Source organism: Hyla sarda, chromosome 2, assembly GCF_029499605.1.
Source record: "Hyla sarda isolate aHylSar1 chromosome 2, aHylSar1.hap1, whole genome shotgun sequence".
Classification (NCBI taxonomy): domain Eukaryota; kingdom Metazoa; phylum Chordata; class Amphibia; order Anura; family Hylidae; genus Hyla; species Hyla sarda.
In genome coordinates this window covers 22,019,442-22,043,025 of record NC_079190.1, presented here as the reverse complement: position 1 = coordinate 22,043,025, position 23,584 = coordinate 22,019,442, and the positions used below count along the sequence as shown (strand labels likewise).

Here is a 23,584-nt window from a genome sequence, read left to right as displayed (position 1 = left end):
TCAGTTCTGTCAGGACAACATGACCTTGTATGACTTTGAATGATTTTGCAGGTCGTTTGCTTTTTAACTATTGAAGGGGTACTCCGGCCCTAAGGCATCTTATCCCCTATCCAAAGTCTGACCGCGGGGGTCCCGCCGCTGGGGACTCCCACAATCTTGCCTTCGGCACCCACCTCTTTGAGCTGCACACCGCACTGCCAGCTCACAAACTGGGGCCGGGGTATCGTGACATCACGACTCCGCCCCTGTGTGACGTCACCCCCCACCTCCGCTATGCAAGTCTATGGGAGGGGGCCCCCTCCCATAGACTTGCATAGCGGGGGCGGTGCATGACGTCACACGGAGGCGGAGTCATGACGTCGCGATACTCCGGCCCCAGTTTGTGAGCTGGCAGCGCGGTGTGCAGCTCAAAGAGGTGGGTGCCGAAGGCAAGATTGCGGGAGTCCCCAGCGGCGGGACCCCCGCGGTCAGACTTTGGATAGGGGATAAGATGTCTTAGGGCCGGAGTACCCTTTTAAAGGGGATTTACATCCAAAATGTAAAATTCTCCATATATTGATAAAGCAGAAGTTCGAGCTGTAGCCAGAGTCTGACTATTACTTTTCATTCACTTATAGAGGGACTCAAATGTTCTGTTTTATTTTGGTGGCCAAAAATTTACAGGAAATATAGCCTTAATCGGTTGCCACGAGGTATTGTATTTTCAGAAACTGATGGTCAACTATCATTTAGCAAAGTTAACTCTATACAGATCAGTCTTCAGGGAGAGCTTAAGCTCCCCCTAGAGGTCTCTCAGGGAGACAGTATTTTATTTTGTGACTCAATTGCTACATGAGGGGAAGTGAAAGGCATTCTATGCCTATATAGGGGGATACATGGTAGCATTCTGTTTATCCTACTTTAAAGGGGTTCTCCACCATAAGGTGATTTTAGTACTTACCTGCCAAACATTAATGGACATGCTTAGGAAGGATCCGTGCTTGTCTTGGAGCTAAATAGCTGTGAGGTGAGATTACCATAACGCTGTGGCTATCTTTTTGTGAAATGGCTATTTCCTGTTGAAGTTCATTCCCTCAAACTACAAGTCCCATGATTCATTGTTTGTAAGTGTGAGGTCACTTTTCTCCCTCCTCCAGAACAGGGCCCATCTCTTACCACAGAGCACTCTGGCCCCCTCTTTCCAAGATGTACTAGCTTTGGCAGTAATGCAACGCTCAGCCAGTGATAGCCTGAGTGGGCCATTACTACCAGGACCAGTTTGTCTATGAAGGTGTGGGCCAGAGCACTCAGAGGTCCCATTTTGGAGATCATGGGGGGTTCCAACAATGATAATGCATTGCATTTATATTGTTAAAAACTGGAGTGCTAAAAAATCCATAAATGGGGTAGTAAAGTGGGGCAGTTACTTTTTAAAGGGGAACTCTGTGAAAAACTTATTATTATTTTTTTGTTAAATCAACTGGTGCCAGAAAGTTAAACAGATTAGTAAATTAATTCTATTAAAAAATCTTAATCCTTCCTGTACTTATTAGCTGCTTAATACTACAGCGGGAATTCTTTTCTTTTTGAAACACAGAGCTGTCTGCTGACATCATGACCACAGTGCACTCTGATGACATCTCTGTCCTTTTTAGGAACTGTCCAGAACAGCATATGTTTGCTATGGGGATTTCCTTTTACTCTGGACAGTTCCTAAAATGGACAGAGATGTCAGCAGAGAGCACTGTGGTCATGATGTCAGCAGAGAGCTCTGTGTTTCAAAAAGAAAATAATTTCCACTGTAGTATTCAGCAGCTAATAAGTACAGGAAGGATTAAGATTTTTTTTTTAATAGAAGTAATTTACAAATCTGTTTAACTTTCTGGCACCAATTGATTTAAAAAAAAAAAAAAAAAATTTTTTTTTTTTTTTTTTTTCACCATATCTGGGTATTTCCTGTTGGAGTTTGGTCTCTTCAACTACACATCCCATAGTTCCATGCTTGTAAGGGTGAAGTTACAATCCTCCCTCCCACACATCAGCCACCCCACCCATTGCAGCACATATAAGCTCAAAAGATCAGTGTTTTTTAATCAGGGTGCCTACAGCTGTTGCTAAATTATCTCTCTGTGGCTCCACCCACTGAAGCAGGACAGACTCCCCCTGATCACCTGACTAGTGATGTCAGGTCTCGGCTGCATTGCAACCTGGGAAATCCCGAGACAACAGTCATTTTGTATGCTGTTAAAAATAAATATTGGGGCGAAAATCCCATAAGAACTGTGACACTATAATATGAACTACACTAATTTTACAGCCCCTGTAGCATAGTCAAATTTAAAAAAAATCTTGGAATACCCCTTTAAGTACCATCATCTTGGGTATAGCCTTCCTTATGTCATATATTGATAGGTTGTTATGGATACAGCCATAAATAGTATAGTGAGTAGGTTGGCTTCACTCGAAAAACTCACTGCTGTTTGGTTTTGTTTTTCTCTTAAAAAATTGTGTAAATAAGTTTTGTTATATATTTTCTATACTGGGATCAAAAATTGGTAGAAAAAGGAGAAAAACCCTTAAAGGGGTACTCCGCTGCTCAGCGTTTGGAAAGAACTGTTACGAATGCTGGAGCCAGCGCCGGGAGCTCGTGACGTCATACCCCCGCCCGATCATGATGTCACACCCCACCCCCTCAATGCCCGTCACGCCCCCTCCCAAAGACTTGCATTGAGGGGGTGGGTGTGACGTCATGAGGGGGCGGGCTATGACGTCACAAGCACCCAACACCAGCTGCAGCGTTCGTAACAGTTCTTTCCAAACGCTGAGCAGCGGAGTACCCCTTTAAACTATACCAAGAGGAACATTTCAGACAAGGGTAGTGACAATGACTATGGGTGTCATTTTGGTCACTATATTGACCCACCTATTCTATTTTAAGTACCTCATTGACTACGTTGGCTCATCTAGGATTTGGTCATCCAGGTGGAATCACCCAAAGGTAAAAAAAAAAAAAAAAACTCTACAGAAGAAACTTCTCCTTGGTCTATCAGACACATTCAAATTGGCTCACAACGCTGTCATATTCTTTCATGCCATTACACAATGTGTTACCCATCAGGGCACCTATAAAATGTACTGCTTGTGCACATAAGAAATTATCCTGTGGTGTCCGGGTGCCGTATTGCATACCGTACCTGGTATGGTGGTCCCCAAAGTCAGAGTAACTACGCTCAGGTAGGGTCCCCCAGATGGGACAGCCCCTAGTCGCCTCTCCTTTATTCTAATTCTGTGATGTTTATATGTAGATATTTAATAATAATAATAATGTATATTTAATATAATGTATAGTATACTTACCTTGTTAGCGTCGCAGGACCTTCGGTCATGTGACCATGTTAATTCCTCTATGGTATGTTGGAGGACCTTTGGAGGTCCTTGGGTCACATGCTATCCATAATTCTATGTGAAGGTGATTGACAGAAGTATTGGACAATTAGCTCTAGTCCAGCCCCTGCCCATATAAGGGAGCTGTAGCCAATTATCGCTCTCTTGGGTTGCTGCTCTCGTGGATGCTGGACTAGCAGGACGGATCTGCGCAACTTTCAAATACAATCTAGGCCAGAAAACCTACCAGCCTCAGCCTAAACTAAACCGTGAGTTCTAAACTAATCCCCCGCTAAAGCTAGCGTGACTACTGGACTGCAACTAATTCACCTAAATCCAGTGGAACAGCGCATATCAGTCTAAGGACTCTAAAACGCTTAAGGTCCCAACCACTGCCAATCTCTGAGAGACTTTGCATGTATTGAGACTGTTCCTGTTATGAAGCTTGCATAAAATTTTCAGTAAAAGTTCCAACTGTTTTCAGCAAACTCTCCGATTGTGGACATTCAATTATTCTATACCTCCCTATCGCTCTTGGGAAGGGTGGCAGTAGGACAAGCATTACAGAGGAGCCCCCACCCTGGCATCACGAATAGAAAGGGTTAACCAGACACCCTTTAGTCACCGCACAGCTACACCCCATATACCCTACTCCCCCAGGCTATCACAATCCACTAATATATAGGATATTGAGGAGACATGAGAACTCTACATATTTCTTAGGCGCCAAGAGGATGGCTCATGCCCAGAGTCTAAAAGAAATGTCTTCTTTTTAGACTGTTTCCCATCTAGTCCTAAAACAAAAAGCTTTACCAATAATACTTACACAAAAAATACTATAGTAACATAGTTCATAAGGTTTAAAAAAGACCAGAGTCCATCAAGTTCAACCTATATCCCAAATGAGTCCCTACTGAGTTGATCCAGAGGAAGGCAAAAAACACTCATACTAGAGGTAAAAATTCCTTCCCAACTCCAAATATGGCATCAGAATAAATCCCTGGATCAACCTTCTGTCCCTATAAATCTAGAATCCATAACCTGTAATGTTATTACTCTCCAAAAATGCATTTAGCCCCTTTTCAACTCTTTTACCGAGTTCGCCATGACCACCTCCTCCGGGAGAGAATTCCACAGTCTCACTGCTCTTACAGTAAAGAACCCCCATCTGTGCTGGTGTAGAAACCTTCTTTCCTCTAAACGAAAAGGATGCCCCATTGTTATAGCTATTATAGCTACTGTCAATAGTGACTAGTTGTCACGATGCCGGCTGGCAGGAGGTGGATCCTCTGTGCTAGAGAGGGATTGGCGTGGACCGTGCTAGTGGACCGGTTCTAAGTCACTACTGGTGTTCACCAGAGCCCGCCGCAAAGCGGGACGGTCTTGCTGCGGCGGTAGTGACCAGGTCGTATCCACTAGCAACGGCTCAACCTCTCTGACTGCTGAAGATAGGCGCGGTACAAGGGAGTAGACAGAAGCAAGGTCGGACGTAGCAGAAGGTCGGGGCAGGCAGCAAGGATCGTAGTCAGGGGCAACGGCAGGAGGTCTGGAACACAGGCTAGGAACACACAAGGAAACGCTTTCACTGGCACAATGGCAACAAGATCCGGCGAGGGAGTGCAGGGGAAGTGAGGTATACATAGGGAGTGCACAGGTGAACACACTGATTAGAACCACTGCGCCAATCAGCGGCGCAGTGGCCCTTTAAATCGCAGAGACCCGGCGCGCGCGCGCCCTAGGGAGCGGGGCCGCGCGCCGGGACAGGACCGACGGAGAGCGAGTCAGGTACGGGAGCCGGGGTGCGCATCGCGAGCGGGCGCCACCCGCATCGCGAATCGCATCCCGGCTGGAGGCGGTATCACAGCGCACCGGGTCAGTGGATCTGACCGGGGCGCTGCAGTAGCGAGAGTGTAGCGAGCGCTCCGGGGAGGAGCGGGGACCCGGAGCGCTCGGCGTAACAGTACCCCCCCCCTTGGGTCTCCCCCTCTTCTTGGAGCCTGAGAACCTGAGGACCAGACTTTTGTCTAGGATATTGTCCTCAGGTTCCCAGGATCTCTCTTCAGGACCACAGCCCTCCCAATCGACCAAAAAAAAGGTTTTCCCTCTGACCTTCTTGGAGGCCAGTATCTCCTTTACGGAGAAGATGTCCGAAGAGCCGGAAACAGGAGTGGGAGAAACAAGTTTGGGAGAGAAACGGTTGATGATGAGTGGTTTAAGAAGAGAAACGTGAAAGGCATTAGGAATACGAAGAGAAGGAGGAAGAAGAAGTTTGTAAGAGACAGGATTAATCTGGCACAAAATTTTGAAAGGACCAAGATAGCGTGGTCCCAATTTGTAGCTGGGAACACGGAAGCGGACATATTTAGCGGAGAGCCATACCTTGTCTCCGGGAGAAAAAATGGGGGGAGCTCTTCTTTTCTTATCAGCAAACTTCTTCATGCGTGATGAAGCCTGTAAGAGAGAATTTTGGGTCTCTTTCCATATGGTGGAAAGATCACGAGTTATTTCATCCACAGCGGGCAAACCAGAGGGCAAGGGAGTAGGGAGGGGGGGAAGAGGGTGACGGCCGTACACCACGAAAAATGGGGATTTGGAAGAAGATTCAGAGACTCTGAAGTTATACGAGAATTCGGCCCATGGTAGAAGATCTGCCCAGTCATCCTGGCGGGAGGAAACAAAATGCCGTAAATAATCACCCAGGACCTGGTTAATTCTTTCTACTTGCCCATTGGATTGAGGATGATAAGCAGAAGAAAAGTTTAATTTAATCTTGAGTTGTTTACAGAGAGCCCTCCAGAATTTTGACACGAATTGGACGCCTCTATCCGAGACGATCTGCGTGGGCAACCCGTGAAGACGAAAAATGTGTACAAAAAATTGTTTTGCCAACTGAGGCGCTGAAGGAAGACCCGGAAGAGGAATAAAATGTGCCATCTTGGAAAATCGATCAACGACCACCCAAACAACAGTGTTGCCACGGGATGGGGGTAAGTCTGTAATAAAGTCCATACCAATCAGAGACCAAGGCTGTTCGGGGACAGGCAGAGGATGAAGAAGACCAGCGGGCTTCTGGCGAGGAGTCTTATCCCGGGCACAGACAGTGCAGGCCCGCACAAAATCAACAACATCCGTCTCCAGAGTCGGCCACCAATAGAAACGAGAGATGAGTTGCACGGATTTCTTGATGCCCGCATGGCCTGCGAGATGGGAGGAGTGACCCCATTTGAGGATTTCGAGGCGTTGGCGTGGAGAGACGAAGGTCTTCCCTGGAGGAGTTTGCCTGATGGAGGCTGGAGAAGTGGAGATCAGGCAGTCAGGAGGAATGATGTGTTGCGGAGAGAGCTCTACTTCCGAGGCATCCGAGGAACGAGAGAGAGCATCGGCCCTAATGTTCTTATCGGCAGGGCGAAAGTGAATTTCAAAATTAAACCGGGCAAAGAACAGAGACCACCTGGCCTGGCGAGGATTCAGCCGTTGGGCAGACTGGAGATAGGAGAGATTCTTGTGATCGGTGTAAATGATAACTGGAAATTTTGATCCCTCCAGCAGATGCCTCCATTCCTCAAGTACTAATTTAATGGCCAGTAGCTCTCGATCCCCGATGGAGTAGTTCCTCTCCGCCGGAGAGAAGGTCCTAGAAAAAAAACCACAGGTAACAGCATGCCCGGAAAAATTTTTTTGTAGAAGAACCGCTCCAGCTCCTACTGAGGAGGCATCAACCTCCAATAGGAAGGGTTTAGATGGGTCAGGTCTGGAGAGCACGGGAGCAGAAGAAAAGGCAGACTTGAGCCGTTTAAAGGCGTCTTCCGCTTGAGGAGGCCATGACTTAGGATTGGCATTCTTTTTGGTTAAAGCCACGATAGGAGCCACAATGGTGGAAAAATGTGGAATAAATTGTCTGTAATAATTGGCGAACCCCAAAAAACGTTGGATAGCACGGAGTCCGGAGGGGCGTGGCCAATCTAAGACGGCAGAGAGTTTGTCTGGATCCATTTGTAGTCCCTGGCCAGAGACCAAGTATCCTAGGAAAGGAAGAGATTGACATTCAAACAGACATTTCTCCATTTTGGCATATAGTTGATTGTCACGAAGTCTCTGAAGAACCATGCGGACATGCTGGCGGTGTTCTTCTAGGTTGGCAGAAAAAATCAGAATATCGTCCAGATACACAACAACACAGGAATATAAGAGATCACGAAAAATTTCATTAACAAAGTCTTGGAAGACGGCAGGGGCGTTGCACAGGCCAAAGGGCATGACCAGATACTCAAAGTGTCCATCTCTAGTGTTAAATGCCGTTTTCCATTCATCCCCCTCCCTGATGCGGATGAGATTATAAGCACCTCTTAAGTCCAGTTTGGTAAAGATGTGGGCACCTTGGAGGCGATCAAAGAGTTCAGAGATAAGAGGTAGAGGGTAGCGGTTCTTTACCGTGATTTTATTAAGACCGCGGTAGTCAATGCAAGGACGTAGGGAGCCATCTTTTTTGGACACAAAGAAAAATCCAGCTCCGGCAGGAGAGGAGGATTTGCGGATAAAGCCCTTTTTTAAATTTTCCTGGATGTACTCAGACATAGCAAGAGTCTCTGGGGCGGACAGAGGATAAATTCTGCCCCGGGGTGGAGTAGTGCCCGGGAGGAGGTCAATAGGACAGTCATAAGGCCTGTGAGTAGGTAGAGTCTCAGCTTGTTTTTTGCAAAACACATCAGCAAAGTCCATATAGGCCTTAGGGAGACCGGTTACAGGGGGAACCACAGGGTCACGGCAGGGAGTACTGGGAACCGGTTTAAGGCAGTCCTTGAAACAAGAGGTACCCCAGCTCTTGATCTCCCCTGTGGACCAATCCAGGGTTGGGGAATGGTGTTGAAGCCAGGGTAGTCTAAGGAGAATTTCGGAAGTGCAATTGGGGAGGACCAAAAACTCAATTTTTTCGTGATGAGGTCCGATGCACATTAGGAGGGGCTTCGTGCGGAAACGTATGGTACAGTCCAATCTTTCATTGTTAACACAATTGATGTAGAGGGGTCTGGCGAGACTGGTCACCGGGATGTTGAACCTGTTGATGAGAGAGGCCAAAATAAAATTTCCTGCAGATCCGGAATCCAAGAAGGCCATAGTAGAGAAGGAGAAGGTAGAGGCAGATATCCGCACAGGCACAGTAAGACGTGGAGAAGCAGAGTTGACATCAAGGACTGTCTCACCTTTGTGCGGAGTCAGCGTACGTCTTTCCAGGCGGGGAGGACGGATAGGACAATCCTTCAGGAAGTGTTCGGTACCGGCACAGTACAGGCAGAGATTCTCCATGCGGCGTCGTGTCCTCTCTTGAGGTGTCAGGCGAGACCGGTCAACTTGCATAGCCTCCACGGCGGGAGGCACAGGAACGGATTGCAGGGGACCAGAGGAGAGAGGAGCCGGGGAGAAAAAACGCCTCGTGCGAACAAAGTCCATATCCTGGCGGAGCTCCTGACGCCTTTCGGAAAAACGCATGTCAATGCGAGTGGCTAGATGAATGAGTTCATGTAGGTTAGCAGGGATTTCTCGTGCGGCCAGAACATCTTTAATGTTGCTGGATAGGCCTTTTTTAAAGGTTGCGCAGAGGGCCTCATTATTCCAGGATAGTTCTGAAGCAAGAGTACGGAATTGTACGGCGTACTCGCCAACGGAAGAATTACCCTGGACCAGGTTCAGCAGGGCAGTCTCAGCAGAAGAGGCTCGGGCAGGTTCCTCAAAGACACTTCGAATTTCCGAGAAGAAGGAGTGTACAGAGGCAGTGACGGGGTCATTGCGGTCCCAGAGCGGTGTGGCCCATGACAGAGCTTTTCCAGACAGAAGGCTGACTACGAAAGCCACCTTAGACCTTTCAGTAGGAAACTGGTCCGACATCATCTCCAAGTGCAGGGAACATTGGGAAAGAAAGCCACGGCAAAATTTAGAGTCCCCATCAAATTTATCCGGCAAGGATAGTCGTAGGCCTGAAGCGGCCACTCGCTGCGGAGGAGGTGCAGGAGCTGGCGGAGGAGATGATTGCTGAAGCTGTGGAAGTAGCTGCTGTAGCATCACGGTCAGTTGAGACAGCTGGTGGCCTTGTTGCGCTATCTGTTGTGACTGCTGGGCGACCACCGTGGTGAGGTCGGCGACAACTGGCAGAGGAACTTCAGCGGGATCCATGGCCGGATCTACTGTCACGATGCCGGCTGGCAGGAGGTGGATCCTCTGTGCCAGAGAGGGATTGGCGTGGACCGTGCTAGTGGACCGGTTCTAAGTCACTACTGGTGTTCACCAGAGCCCGCCGCAAAGCGGGATGGTCTTGCTGCGGCGGTAGTGACCAGGTCGTATCCACTAGCAACGGCTCAACCTCTCTGACTGCTGAAGATAGGCGCGGTACAAGGGAGTAGACAGAAGCAAGGTCGGACGTAGCAGAAGGTCGGGGCAGGCAGCAAGGATCGTAGTCAGGGGCAACGGCAGGAGGTCTGGAACACAGGCTAGGAACATACAAGGAAACGCTTTCACTGGCACAATGGCAACAAGATCCGGCGAGGGAGTGCAGGGGAAGTGAGGTATACATAGGGAGTGCACAGGTGAACACACTGATTAGAACCACTGCGCCAATCAGCGGCGCAGTGGCCCTTTAAATCGCAGAGACCCGGCGCGCGCGCGCCCTAGGGAGCGGGGCCGCACGCGCCGGGACAGGACCGACGGAGAGCGAGTCAGGTACGGGAGCCGGGGTGCGCATCGCGAGCGGGCGCCACCCGCTTCGCGAATCGCATCCCGGCTGGAGGCGGTATCGCAGCGCACCGGGTCAGTGGATCTGACCGGGGCGCTGCAGTAGCGAGAGTGTAGCGAGCGCTCCGGGGAGGAGCGGGGACCCGGAGCGCTCGGCGTAACACTAGTGGTCCCCAACCCAGTCCTCAAGGCCCACCAGCATTCCATGTTTTTTTTCAATTACGCCATTGGACTAGAACAAGGAAAAATTCTAATATTGGATTGTTGGTGGGGCCTGAGGACTGGGTTGGGGTCCTCTGCTTTAGAAAGTCCACAGTCAGAAAGTGGTGCCAGAAAGTTAACCAGATTTGTAAATCACTTCTATTAAAAAAAATCTTAATCCTTCCTGTACTTATTAGCTGCTGTATGCTCCACAGGCAGTTCTTTTCTTTTTTTGAATTTCCTTTCTGTCTGACCACAAAGCTCTTTGCTGACACCTCTGTCCATTTTAGGAACTGTACAGAGTAGGAGAAAATCCCCATAGAAAACCTCTCCTGCTCTAGACAGTTCCTGACATGGACAGAGGTGTCAGCAGAGAGCACTGTGGTCAGGCAGAAAGGAGATTCAAAAAGAAAACAACCTCCTGTGGATCATACAGCAGCTGATAACTACTGGAAGGATTAAACATTTTTTAATAGAAGTAATTTACAAATCTGTTTAACTTTCTGTCATCAGTTGATTTAAAAAATAAAAAAAATGTTTTCCAGCGGAGTCACCCTTTAAGGCTGATAGTTTGTAACATAGCAGCTCCCACAGCAGGTGGTTGACCATGTGTCCCACCCAAAGATGGCACAGTACGTGCAAAGGAGACTACTGCTAAGGCTTTTTCAGGTGGGCTTGCTGCTTTAACCTACCGGGGACCATTCTAAACCCAACAAGACCTGCTGAAAACATTAGACAGGACTTAAAGGGGTACTCCGCTGCTCAGCGTTTGGAACAAACTGTTCCGAACGCTGGAGCCGGGAGCTCGTGATGTCATAGCCCCGCCCCTTATGACATCACGTCCGCCCCCCTCAATGCAAGTCTATGGGAGGGGGCGTGACAGCCGTCACGCCCCCTCCCATAGACTTGCATTGAGGGGGCAGGGCGTGATGTCATGAGGGGGGCGGGGCTATGACTTCAGGAGCTCCCGTCACCGGCTCCAGCTTTCGGAACAGTTTGTTCCAAACGCTGAGCAGCGGAGTACCCCTTTAACCACCACGGCAACATTGATTTGCAGTCAAGGTATGATCATCTGAAATTAATAATGTACATGTCACAGTGAAGAACATCTCATTAAGAGTAAAAGAGGCTTGACTCAGCGTATTAAGGCGCTAACCCTGCACTCTCAAAGGTAATATGATGGACAAAGTACTCATAAGTGATGACCTGGACTGTTACATTTGACAAAATTGTCAAGTTTAGGTATGAAACGTCCTTCTATATCCTCGCTGTGTCGTGGATCTGGGAGGTAAGTAGTAAACGGTGACAAGTTCTTTTCGCATTACAAGAACAAAGGTAATTGCCTGTCAGCGACTGTCACGGCATGGCAACGTATTCACAATTTTGACAATGGTACCAATAATTCTTTTATATTATTTAAAACGGTTGTACCTGGTAGTGTTACCGGCGGCAAGCGATACATTCCCTAACTGCGGTCATAGTGCACAGTCTGTCATACAGGGCGAAAACCAATGAGATATATATATATATATATATAAAGCTGAGAAGTGATACTTACCAACCCTGATCCCCTGAAGCTGCTCTTTCTGATGGCTTTCAGTCATCATTGCTTCTTTCGATGTGTCACAAGAGAGAAGGAGGATGTATGCCAGGGGTGAGAGATCAGGGAAGGTGAGTATCACTTCTCTATATACAGCTGAGAAGTGATACTTACCAACCTCAATCCCCTGCAGCTGCCCTGACTGGTAGCTTCCATTCATCATTGCTTCTTTCTGGTTCCTGTGACATGTTGGGGGAGATTTATCAAAACCTGTGGACAGGCAAAGTTGCCCAGTTGCCCATAGCAACCAATCAGATCACTTCTTTCATTTTCCACTTTAAGAATGAAAGAAGTGAGCTGATTGGTTGCTATTGGCAACTGGGCAACTTTGCCTGTCCACAGGTTTTGATAAATCTCCCCCGTTGTCCCTATAAGAACTGCCCATTTAGCCAGTGACTGCGGTAGTGAATGTAACCAGTGACTGGCTGAATGCAGCAGTTCCTGCAGGGACAATGAATCACAGGAATGAGGAGGAAGTGGTGATGAACAGAGACCAGGCCCTGTCTGAATGTCAGGAGTGAGGGATCAGGGAAGGTAAGTATCAATTTTCTCTTCTCTTATCTTTACACCACCCCCAGCTATATATATATATATAACATTTTGACCCAATTCAACTTCTCACTTTAAAGTGAAAGTCAAGGGTTGTTCCACCTAGAGTGTATGGGAAAATAGGGTATTAGAGTGGTTTATAGTAACCCTTGAGAATTACCTTCCATTCATAAGTCTCATGGGGGGGCGGGGGGGGGGGCTACGATCTCCCTGCCCTGCAGCAGCCCACATTCTATGTGAAGCTGCGTCTGAGGTTTCGGAAACCTCCGGGCTTCCGAGACAGGGACGTGACGTCACGCCACGCCACCTCCATTCATGTATATGGCAGGGGCGTTGTGGCCATTACGCCCCCTCACCTAGAAATGAATGGAGGGGGCGTGGCGTGACCTCACGTCCACGTGTCGGAAGCCCGGAGGTTTCTGAAACCTCAGACGCATCTACGCATAGAATGGGGGCTGCTGCAGGGAGATGGTGGGGGGTCCCAGCGGCGCCCCACCCCCCGCGGTCAGACATCTTATCCCCTATCCTTTCGATAGGGGATAAGATGTTTTTACCCAGAATACCCCTTTAAGCCTGTGGATGTTTGTGGTTTCTGTTAGTAAGATATGTAGCACTTTCTAAAGAAAGCCTTATTTGTCAGCACCAATTCTCTTGCTGGCTTAGGCCCCTGCCATGACCCTATATATATATATATAGCAGTGTTTCCCAAACAGTGTGCCTCCAACTGTTGCAAAACTAGAACTCCCAGCATGCCTTGACAGCCAAAAGCTGATGGGAGTTGTGGTGGCACACTGGGAATGCCCTTGTTTCATCTAAAATAAACAATAAGGGCAACTTTTCCAACTTTTAAAATAGTCTTGATTAAAAATCTACTGCTTTGTGCCTATAGCTTCTATGTGTCTCCATGGTAACAGACTACAAACGACCCCGTGTAGTCTGATCCCACAGTCATGTATTATCCTACCCTTTGCTCCATCTTCTTCCTAAACTGCAGATATTAAAAAGAAGAGCAGATATAAGGCAATAAAACAATACTTCAGGGTCAGACTACACAAGCATTGTGCGTAGTCTATTCCCATAGAGACACATAGACCTGCATAGAAGCTGAAGACACAAAACAGTAGGAGATTTTTAATTAAGACTATTTGGAAAGCTGTTTCAATTTGCCTTTTAAACACACTGGAAGAAAAATAAATAAATAGCTGTAAATGTTTTCATACCCTATACAAATGCACAATTTTGCCATAATAAAGTCATAATAAAGTCATCTTCCTAAATAAATAAAATAAAAATAAATTGTAACACATATATATTCCTGCCATTACGGTGATTTTCTTTCTTTGGAGTAAAATAATAGAGTTTTAATTATAAAGTCACAACCAAATGTTCATTAAAAAAAAAATTTAAATGCTGGAAGTTCCATCAACGGTAAAAGGTGGCGGGCATTTAGCTGACAAAACAATTTACAAAGCACTTCAGGTAATTGAGTTCTTGGAACGCAGTCAGTAATGTACAAAATACAAAACGAGTCTGCAGAGACGGATATAAAAATGAATTTGTGGCTTTTTTTTAAAGGGGATTTTCACCTAAATTGTAAAACTGGCCTTGTATTGATCTATTTGCAGACAAAGCGTCAGAAAAATTTTTGGAAGGTGCCAGAAGGTGAAACAAATTTGTAAATTACTTCTATTTAAGAATCTTAATCCTTCCAGTACTTATCAGCTGCTGTATACTACAGAGGAAGTTGTGTAGTTCTTTCCAGTCTGACCACAGTACTCTCTGCTGACACCTCTGTCCATGTCAGGAACTGTCCAGAGCAGGATAGGTTTGCTATGGGGATTTGCTCCTGCTCTGGACAGTTCCTGACACGGACATAGGTGTCAGCAGAGAGCACTGTGGTCAGACTGGAAAGAACTACACAACTTCCTGTGGAGCATACAGCAGCTGATAAGTAATGGAAGGATTAAGATTTTTAAATAAAAGTAATTTACAAATCTGTTTAACTTTCTGGCACCAGTTGATTAAAAAAAAAAAAAAAAAAGTTTACTACCGGAGTACCCCTTTAAGGATGAGCGTCTTATCTCACCACCCTCCGACCATGCCTGAGGAAAAGCCAGCGCCGCCGGTAGAGGAGAGGAGAAAGGAGGCTGCAGCGGCCCCGGAGAAGAAGAAGAAGCTGGCTTAGGAGGCAGTAGTCTGAAATTACCGAGTACGCACCCCCCACTTCCCAAACTATTACAATGCTTTTAACAGCCCCCTCCCCCCCCCCCTCTCTCCGACTAGGCCGTCACCACCCCTCTTGCCTAGAACAGCAGAAAACCTTAAGGGGTACTCCGGTGGATTATTTTTTTTTTTATTAACCTGTTCCAGAAAGTTAAAGGGGTACTCCGGTGAAAAAACATTTTTCTATTAAATCAACTGGTGCCAGAAAGTTAAACATATTTGTAAATTACTTCTATTAAAAAATCTTAATCCTTCCAGTACTTAACTGCTGAATGCTACAGAGGAAATTCCTTTCTTTTTGAAACACTGAAGACATCACGAGCACAGTGCTCTCTGCTGACATCTCTGTCCATTTTAGCAACCGCGCATAGCAGATGTATGCTAAGGGCAGCATGGTGGCTTAGCGGTTAGCACTGCTGCCTTGCAGTGCTGGGGTCTTGGGTTCAAATCCCACTAAGGACAACAATAAATACATAAAGACTTATTATTATTATTATTATTATAATAACGTCAGCAGAGAGCACTGTACTCGTGATGTCATCAGAGAGCATTCCAAAAAGAAAAGAATTTCCTTTGTAGTATTCAGCAGCTAATAAGTACAGGAAGGATTACGATTTTTTAATAGAAGTAATTGACAAATCTGTTTAACTTTCCGGAGCCAGTTGATTTAAGAGAAAAAAGGTTTTCACCGGAGTACCCCTTTAAACGGATTTGAAATTGTCAATTAAAAAATCTTTACCCTTCCAGTACTTTTTAGCGGATGTATGTGTGGTGTCCCAGTACCGCATTCTATACGGTACTTATTTATTTATGGGTCCCCATAGCCAGAGTCCCTAGGACATAGGGATCCCTATTAGCCAGTCTACCCCTAGCCGCCTCTATTCTAGTGTATAATTAGTAATTTATGCATAAGTTAATGTAAATAGCATAGTATATGTAAATAAATGGTTAATTACTTGTTTCCATTAGCGTTGCAGGACCTGCGGGTCATGTGACAAGGTGAACTCTATGGTATTAGCTTAAGCACCTTTGGAGGCCCTGTGACGTAAGCAATCCCATCACACCATGTAATGGTGAATGGCAGACGTTCGGACCAATCAGATTCGCCACGCCCCCTGCCCATATAAGGGAGGGGCGGCCATGTTTCTCTCTCTTGTTCCTGGGAAAGCAAGCAAGCAAGACCTGTACAGCAGTAATCGCAGTGAGTTAGGCCTGAGCCTTGCAGCAACGGCTGAACGATTATAAATATACAGTGTATCACCTCCCAAACACTCTGCAGCATCACCGGACCTAATAACTTCCCTAAATCCGGACGGATCTGCAAATCTCTTCCTAAATTCAGAGACTTATTGTCTAGCTCAAGGTCCGCAACTATTGCCAGTCACTAAGCAACCTAAGGACTGTTTGTATGAGACTGTTACTGTGCTGTGAATATTGCAAGCACTTAGTTCAAGTTCAAATCTCCTTGTGGACCTTCAGTTATTTTATGCACCTATCGTTACTGGGAAGGGCGGCGATAGGCCGGAACACTGATTCAGCATACCAACCCACAGCCTGGCGTCACGAACTCTAGGGTTAACATTAACCCTTCACATACCGATACCATACCACCACTACCATATACCCCCCAAGGGCTACCACATATGCTACAGAGGAAATTCTTTTCTTTTTGAATTTATTTTTTGTCTTGTCTATAGTGCTCTCTGCTGACACCTCTGTCCATGTCAGGAACTGTCCAGAGCAGCATAGGTTTGCTATGGGGATTTTCTCCTGCTCTGGACAGTTCCTGATACAGGCATCAGGTGGCAGCAGAGAGCACTGTGGACAAAACAAAAAAGAAATTCAAAAAGAAAAGAATTTCCTCTGTAGCATACAGCTGCTAAAAAGTACTGGAAGGATAAAGATTTTTTAATAGAAGTCATATACAAATCTGTTAAACTTTCTGGTTCCAGTTGATTTAAAAAAAATGTTTTCCACCGGAGTACCCCTTTAAAGCGGTACTCCACTGCCCCAGCGGTTGAAACACTTTGCTCCGAACGCCTGGTGTTGGCTGCAGGGGTTGTGTTGTCACAGCCACGCCCCTCGTGACATCACGTCACGCCCCCTCAATGTCAGTCTATGAGATGGGGCGTGGCGGCTGCCATGCCCCCTCCCATAGACTTACATTGAGGGGGCGTGGCCGTGACATCATGACCTCCACAGCCCGCACCCAGGGCAGTGGAGTACCCCTTAAATGCATCGCTGCTGTACGTATAAAAAATAAATAAAAATTAAAAATAAAAATATTCAAGTTTACTACTGTTCTAACCACTGGTTTACAAATAAAAGTATGATGTTTTGGATGAAAATTCCATTTGAATTGGTCTCTGAAGAAGAACATTGATGACTTAAAAGGGGTTATGCAGGATTAGAAGAAATATAGCTGCTTTCTTCCAGAAACAGTGCCACTCTTGTTGTCAGGTTGTGTGCGGTATTGCAGTTCAGTTCCATGGAAGAGAATTGAGCCATGTTGTAATACAAAACATAACCTGAGGACAGCAGTAAAAGCAGCGATGTGTTTCCAATTCTGGATGACCCCTTTGACTTTAGTATATCCTTTGGATCACCATTACCTATCATTGTGTGATCGGTGGGACTCTCAGGAGCACTCGGAGGTTGTTTAGATTTTTTTCTTGCCACTTACCTTTTTTTTGCCATTGTTCTTATAGGGGTCAGATTATCAATAACTCAATGTGAAAACTGCCGAGCAGGTGAATAAGAGGATGCTTTTGTAGAAGTATAGCATATAAAGATGCTAAAATGTTAATAGTCCTTCAGGTTGAAGAGAGTCGCGGTAAAGTTTGCTAACACTGAAGAAAATGAAAGAGAATTAGAAACCTGCAGAATTAAAGGGGTACTCCACGGGATAACATTTTCTTTTAAATCAACTGGTGCCAGAAAGTTAAACAGATTTATAAATTACTTCTATAAAAAAAAATCCCAATCCTTCCAGTACTTATCAGCTGCAGTACTGTATAATACACAGGAAGCTCTTTTCTTTTTGAATTTCCTTTCTGTCTGACCACAGTGCTCTCTGCTGACACCTCTGTCCATTTTAGGAACTGTCCAGAGTAGGAGAAAATCCCCATAGCAAACCTCTCCTGCTCTGGACAGTTCCGAAAATGGACAGAGGTGTCAGCAGAGAGCACTGTGGTCAGACAGAAAGGAAATTAAAAAAGAAAATAACTTCCTGTGTATTATACTGCAGCTGATAAGTACTGGAAGGATTGGGATTTTTTAATTGAAGTAATTTACAAAAACTTTCTGGCACCAGTTGATTTAAAAGAAAATGTTTTGCAGTGAAGTACCCCTATACAAAAGCAAATTCATTCCTAATCTGTCTTGAAATGTTGAAATGTTTCATTGTTTTACTATAAATATAAATGACCAAGTTTCTTTCTTATCAGTTTTCATTATTTAACTCAAAAAACCAAAATCTAAAAAGTGTTCATTATCTAAGGGGATGTGTCATTCAAAAATGACTTTATATCAAGTTTATATGTTAACCATATTTTCAAAGAATTTTTGGTGATGTTTATGTTTCTATCTTTCCTTGGTTCCAGTGACGCTTTGTCCCCGCGAAAACTGCCCTGCTCAGACGATCGCTTGGGCTGACTGAACAGTCCCAACTAAAACAACACATTATAGGCACATAGAAGAAGCATAGATGAGCGGGAAGCGGAAAACCTCATTATGGCACCGATGGGGATGGGTGAGTATCCCTATTTTATTATTTGTTTGGTGCCACCAGCGATATAAAAAATTTTTTTTCTATTCTCAAACTTTTCAGTTCCTTTCCTCCTGCTTACTAAGATAGACATCTTAGGGGATTAGATGTCTGATCGAGGGGGTCCTGCCACTGGGGACCCCCGTGATTTCGGCTGCGGCACCCCAGACATCCGGTGCACGGCGTGAACTTCGCTCCGTGCCGGATGACTGGCGATGAGGGGCAGAGGCTCGTGACGTCATGGTCAAGCCCCGCTCGTGATGTCACGGCCATGCCCCTTCAATGCAAGTCTATGGGAGGGGGCGTGCCATCATGCCCCCTCCCATAGACTTGCATTGAGGGGGCGTGGCCGTGACATCATGAGCCACCGGCACTGCACCCGATGCAGGACCCCTGCGATCAGACATCTTATCCCCTATCCTTTGGATAGGGGATAAGATGTCTAGGGGCGGAGTACCCCTTCAACCTTTTACTATGATTTGGGATAGCTACAACAAATTAAGAGTCCTTAGACTAAACAAAGACAAATTTTTTATACTCAACTTTAATCCACTTTTAATACTTTGGGTATCATATCTACACACCGGTATTTCTCATACTATTTAGTGTCCACTCAAAAATTCATTGCCAACTTCATGGAGACAGCTTATTTCCGAGCGGTCTTAGTCCCGGTTTGTTCTTTTGGCGCCTGCTGTCTGCGGAATGTCCGCCCGGAAATTTTTTAACATATCCTTAATGCAAAGTGATCAGTGAAAAGTGAATGAGAAGTGATCAGCTTCCCCTAAGTCCTTTGCGAGCCCTGAATCCAGTATGGAGATCATGTCCTCTTAGAGGACGTAACACCTTATAAAACAATCCCTACTCATTCAGTTCAACTTACAGATAGCTAGACTGCCGAATGTTCATGCAGAGGTACCAGCGCAGCAGTGCCCGACTAAGCAAAATGACATAAAGTCCATAAAAGTTGCCATCTACAAGTGACTTTTTCATGCTTTTACTTTTAAACAGTGGTCCCCAACCCAATCTGTTTGTCTGAGGACTGGGTGGGTTGGTGACCTCTACTCCACAACATATTAAAGAGTACCTCTCATGATCTAGTTAAATGTTATAATCCTCCCAGTTCACTGCCCCCATCATGATAAACCACCCCCTGCCTTTATTTTTTTTATAATTTTTTAGTTTTCTACCCTGATATTTCTCAGTATTTTCTGCTCAGTCTCAGTCAGATTCACAGACTGGGAAGGGGCATTCCCCAGCAGGCGTGACATCATCTGAAGCCATACAGGGGAGAACTTCCTCCCTCACTCTGCTACACACAGCCAAGAGCAGTTCAGTGTGAGATGAGCTATGATTGGATAAGGCTGCACACACAGCACTCCAGACTGCATTTCCTGATTTTGGAAAGCCAGCAGGAGTCCAAAGTCTGTGCAAGAGATGGGGGGAAAGTGTTCTGGACAAGTAGGGAGACACCTAGTGACATATTTTTTAAACACAAATAAAACATAGAAAACCTAATTTTTTATTTACCATAAGGAGTACAATAGCAAACATTTGTTTTAATAATAGTGCCCATTTAAGGAGAGGTGTTCTACAATAGATCACCACCAATTGGTCCTCAAAGTGGACAGATCCTAACATTTTTGAGAACCGGTCCACTCTTATTTATATTTTGATGAATTTATGTTAGAACATGAAGTCCGTGACTTGTGTACTCAGCCACCTCCAAGTTGAATGTGTTTTCTACCATGGTTCTATACTCTGAGTTGATGGTTATATAGAGTCTGTGAAGAGTATGCTAAGGGTCTACTCACACGGCAGAATTTCTGCATACAGAATTCCGCCTCAAATAAAAGCCCATAGACTTCTATGGGATTCCGCACTCCCATTTACACTTCTGAACTTCCGCTACCAGAATTCCATATGCAAAAATTCAGAAGTGTGAATGGGAGTGCGGAATCCCATAGAAGTCTACAGACTTTAATTGGAGGTGGAAATCTGCCATGTAAATAGACCCTAAGAGCCGGTTCATACTTACAATTTCCTCCCAGAATTTCCAGGTGAATCCACTTTGCAGCATCTCCCATGGTTCTCAATGGAATTCTGCAGCAGAATTTCTGATGTGGAAATTGTACTGATGACTTTCTGCTGAAAAGAACAAACATGTTCATTCTTTCGGTTGAATTTCATGCAGATGAAGCAGGTCTACGTGGTCCTAACGCAGGCATCGCTTACTTCACTGAGAATCTCTGCCTGGAGTTTGTCCCGGTGGAAATTCTCAGTGTGAACGGGCCTAACAGACTAAAAATGTCTGAGCTTAATTCCGCTTAGAAATTAGGATTGGGATTCCACTGTACAGAATTTAAGAGCCGAGGCTTCCACTTCCAAAGAATGATCTTGCTTATTCTTTCAGCAGAATCCACGCAAAATACTTTGCCATCTACGGGGACCACAATGTTTGCGTGGCCCTCGGAATTCCTCAGTCTGAAACTAGCCTAAGTCTACCCTGAGTCTGTAAGCAGAATATTATGGGGATCAGTCATCATAGCCCTTACTGGTCACATTTAGGGTGTCTTCACATAGCGTTTACATAGTAGAATCACTTGCACATGCAGTACAGTAATGCTGTAACTTCTCTTTCTGTGTTTTTGCATTTTTCAGTTTTAGGTCCTGTTCAGACCTTGTTTTTATGTATGAACATTTTCTGTGCTATTTTCCCTAGGTAGGGAATAGTTAATGCTATTAGCCAATGGGAACTCAGGGGGGGCTATTTAAACCCGAGCTCTGCGGACTCTGTGCTGGTTATTTGTTTTACCTTTGCTATGTCTGTTAGAGTTTTAACCATGGTTGTTTCCTATTATGCTATTGATTATAGTCTGCTTGGTTTTATGTACATCTGTCGGCTTTTAGTACCTTGTCATATCTCAGTCTGTGTTCACTCTGTGAGTCTTGCTTGTACCCGTGCTCTGTATTTAGTATTCCTGTTTAGAGTCCTGACCCATATTCCTCCATGTTATGGAGTTTGGTTTTGTATTATTCCTGTTTGTTATCTTGATCCGTTCTCAGTCTAGTGTTTTGTGTATTATTTTTCTGTTTCCTTCTAGGCCAGTATCCTGATGACACGGTGGAGTGTGCCCGCTGGTTAGGATTCTATTTGGCTCTGGTATTGATGTCCCTCTGTGTTGGGAGTAGGGCGTCTAGTTTGTTCTTTGTTGAGTGTCCAGTGTGAACAGTGTTCTATGTTTCCTGTCCTGTTTAGTGTATTACATTCAGTACATCTGTTTATCCCCTGTATCTCCTGTTTTCTACTGTATACTTATTCCATATCTAGTCTTGTTCATTTATTCATATCTGCCGTTCATCTTGATTCCGGTTTCTGAACTGTATGTTAGTATGCTATATCCTGCCCTGTTTGTATATTTATATTCTGTCTGGTTTATCTGGCTGTTTGGTTGTTTTCCTGCTATGTTTCTGACCTGTCCCCAACTATGTACAATATTATTTGTGTACCGCTACTCCCATTGCACTTTAGGACAGGGAGGGACTGGCTCCAAGTTGTCGATCTGCCATTTAGGGCAGATGGGCAAGTAGGCAAGAAGAGTGTTTCTAGGGACAGATTAAAGGGGTACTCTGCTGCTCTGCGTTTGGAACAAACTGTTCTGAATGCTGGAGCCAGCTCCGGGAGCTCGTGACATCATAGCCCTGCCCCCTCATGACATCACGCGCCACCCCCTCAATGCAAGTCTATGACAGCCATCATGCCCCTCCCATAGACTTGCATTGAAGGGGCGGGGCATGACATCATGAGGGGGCGGGGCTATGATGTCACGAGCTCCCACCGACTACTCCCTTTAAGGCTCACTCTCCCTGTCCACCCCCGGTCATGACTAATGCCGCACAACACTATCCATACCATATGAAAAATGAGGCACAAGTAGACATCTTGTGATTTCCTCCTGAACACGTCTGGGATAGTGATGTCGCGAACATAAAATTTTCGGTTCGCGAACGTGAACTTCCGCAAAAGTTTGCGAATAGGCGAACCGCCATTGACTTCAATGGGCAAGCGAATTTTAAAACCCACAGGGACTCTTTCTGGCCACAATAGTGATTTAAAAGTTGTTTCAAGGGGACTAATACCTGGTTAATCCATAAAGGGCATACATCACCTAACATTCCTAAATGGTTTGGAATAACGTGCTTTAGCCCCCTTTAGGCAGCACATAGAGCCCCCCTTTAGGCAGCACATAGTTAGATCCCTCCCTTTAGACAGCACATAGTTAGATCCCCCTATGTTAGGCAGCACATAGTTAGAGCCCCCCTTTAGACAGCACATAGATTCCCCCATATTAGGTAGCACATAGTTAGAGCCTCCCTTTAGGCATCACATAGTTAGATTCCCCCTTTTAGGCAGCGCATAGATTTCCCCATGTTAGGCAGCACATAGTTAGAGCCCCCCTTTAGGCAGCACATAGATTCCCCCATATTAGGCAGCACATAGTTAGAGCCTCCCTTTAGGCACCACATATTTAGATCCCCCCTTTAGGCAGTACATAGATTCCCCCATATTAGGCAGCACATAGTTAGAGCCCCCCTTTAGGCAGAACATAGTGGGATTTGAACCAAAGGTCCCAGCGCTGCAAGTCAGCAGTGCTAACCTCTGAGCCACCATGATACCCTTAGCATACATCAAATATGCACGGTTGCTAAAATGGACAGAGATGTCAGCAGAGAGTACCAGAAAAATTAGGCATGTACACATGGCTCAAAAATTTGGTAATGTTGCAGCTGCAGCTGTAGCATCGCCAAGAAAAATAGCAGCAGCATAAAAAGTGCAGCACCAGAGGCCAGAAAAATTAGGCATGTACACATGGCTGAAAAATAAGAACAAGCGCATATCCAAGAGTCCAGAAGACTCTATAATGCAGGACGGAGAAACAGGCAAAGAAATTCTTTTCTAAATAAAATTTTTCATCAAATAAAGAAACAGAGTTCTTCCCTCTTTTACTTTTACTTTTGAAAATTTAAGTAAAAAAATCACACGCAACAAGCGTTCCTTGGTGTAATTGTTAGTACTCTTGAAAATTCAAGTTTAAATTATCATAAAGTCCAGAAGACTTTACAGTAACCGTACAGTACAGTAACCGTATACGGTTTTCCGC

The 23,584-nt window shown here is 45.5% G+C and overlaps 1 protein-coding gene and 1 long non-coding RNA gene across 15 annotated transcripts in view; one reads left to right on the top strand and one right to left on the bottom strand.

Moving 5' to 3' along the window:
* The window catches only part of DLG2 (discs large MAGUK scaffold protein 2), a 1,357,480-nt gene that overhangs the window by 539,940 nt on the left and 793,956 nt on the right, over positions 1-23,584 (bottom strand). The window lies entirely within an intron of this gene.
* Positions 18,288-23,584, top strand: part of LOC130358298 (uncharacterized) — a 45,025-nt gene continuing 39,728 nt past the window's right edge. The window contains exon 1 of the long non-coding RNA XR_008889456.1: positions 18,288-18,410. This is a non-coding gene — a long non-coding RNA (uncharacterized LOC130358298). The remainder of the gene's footprint in view (positions 18,411-23,584) is intronic.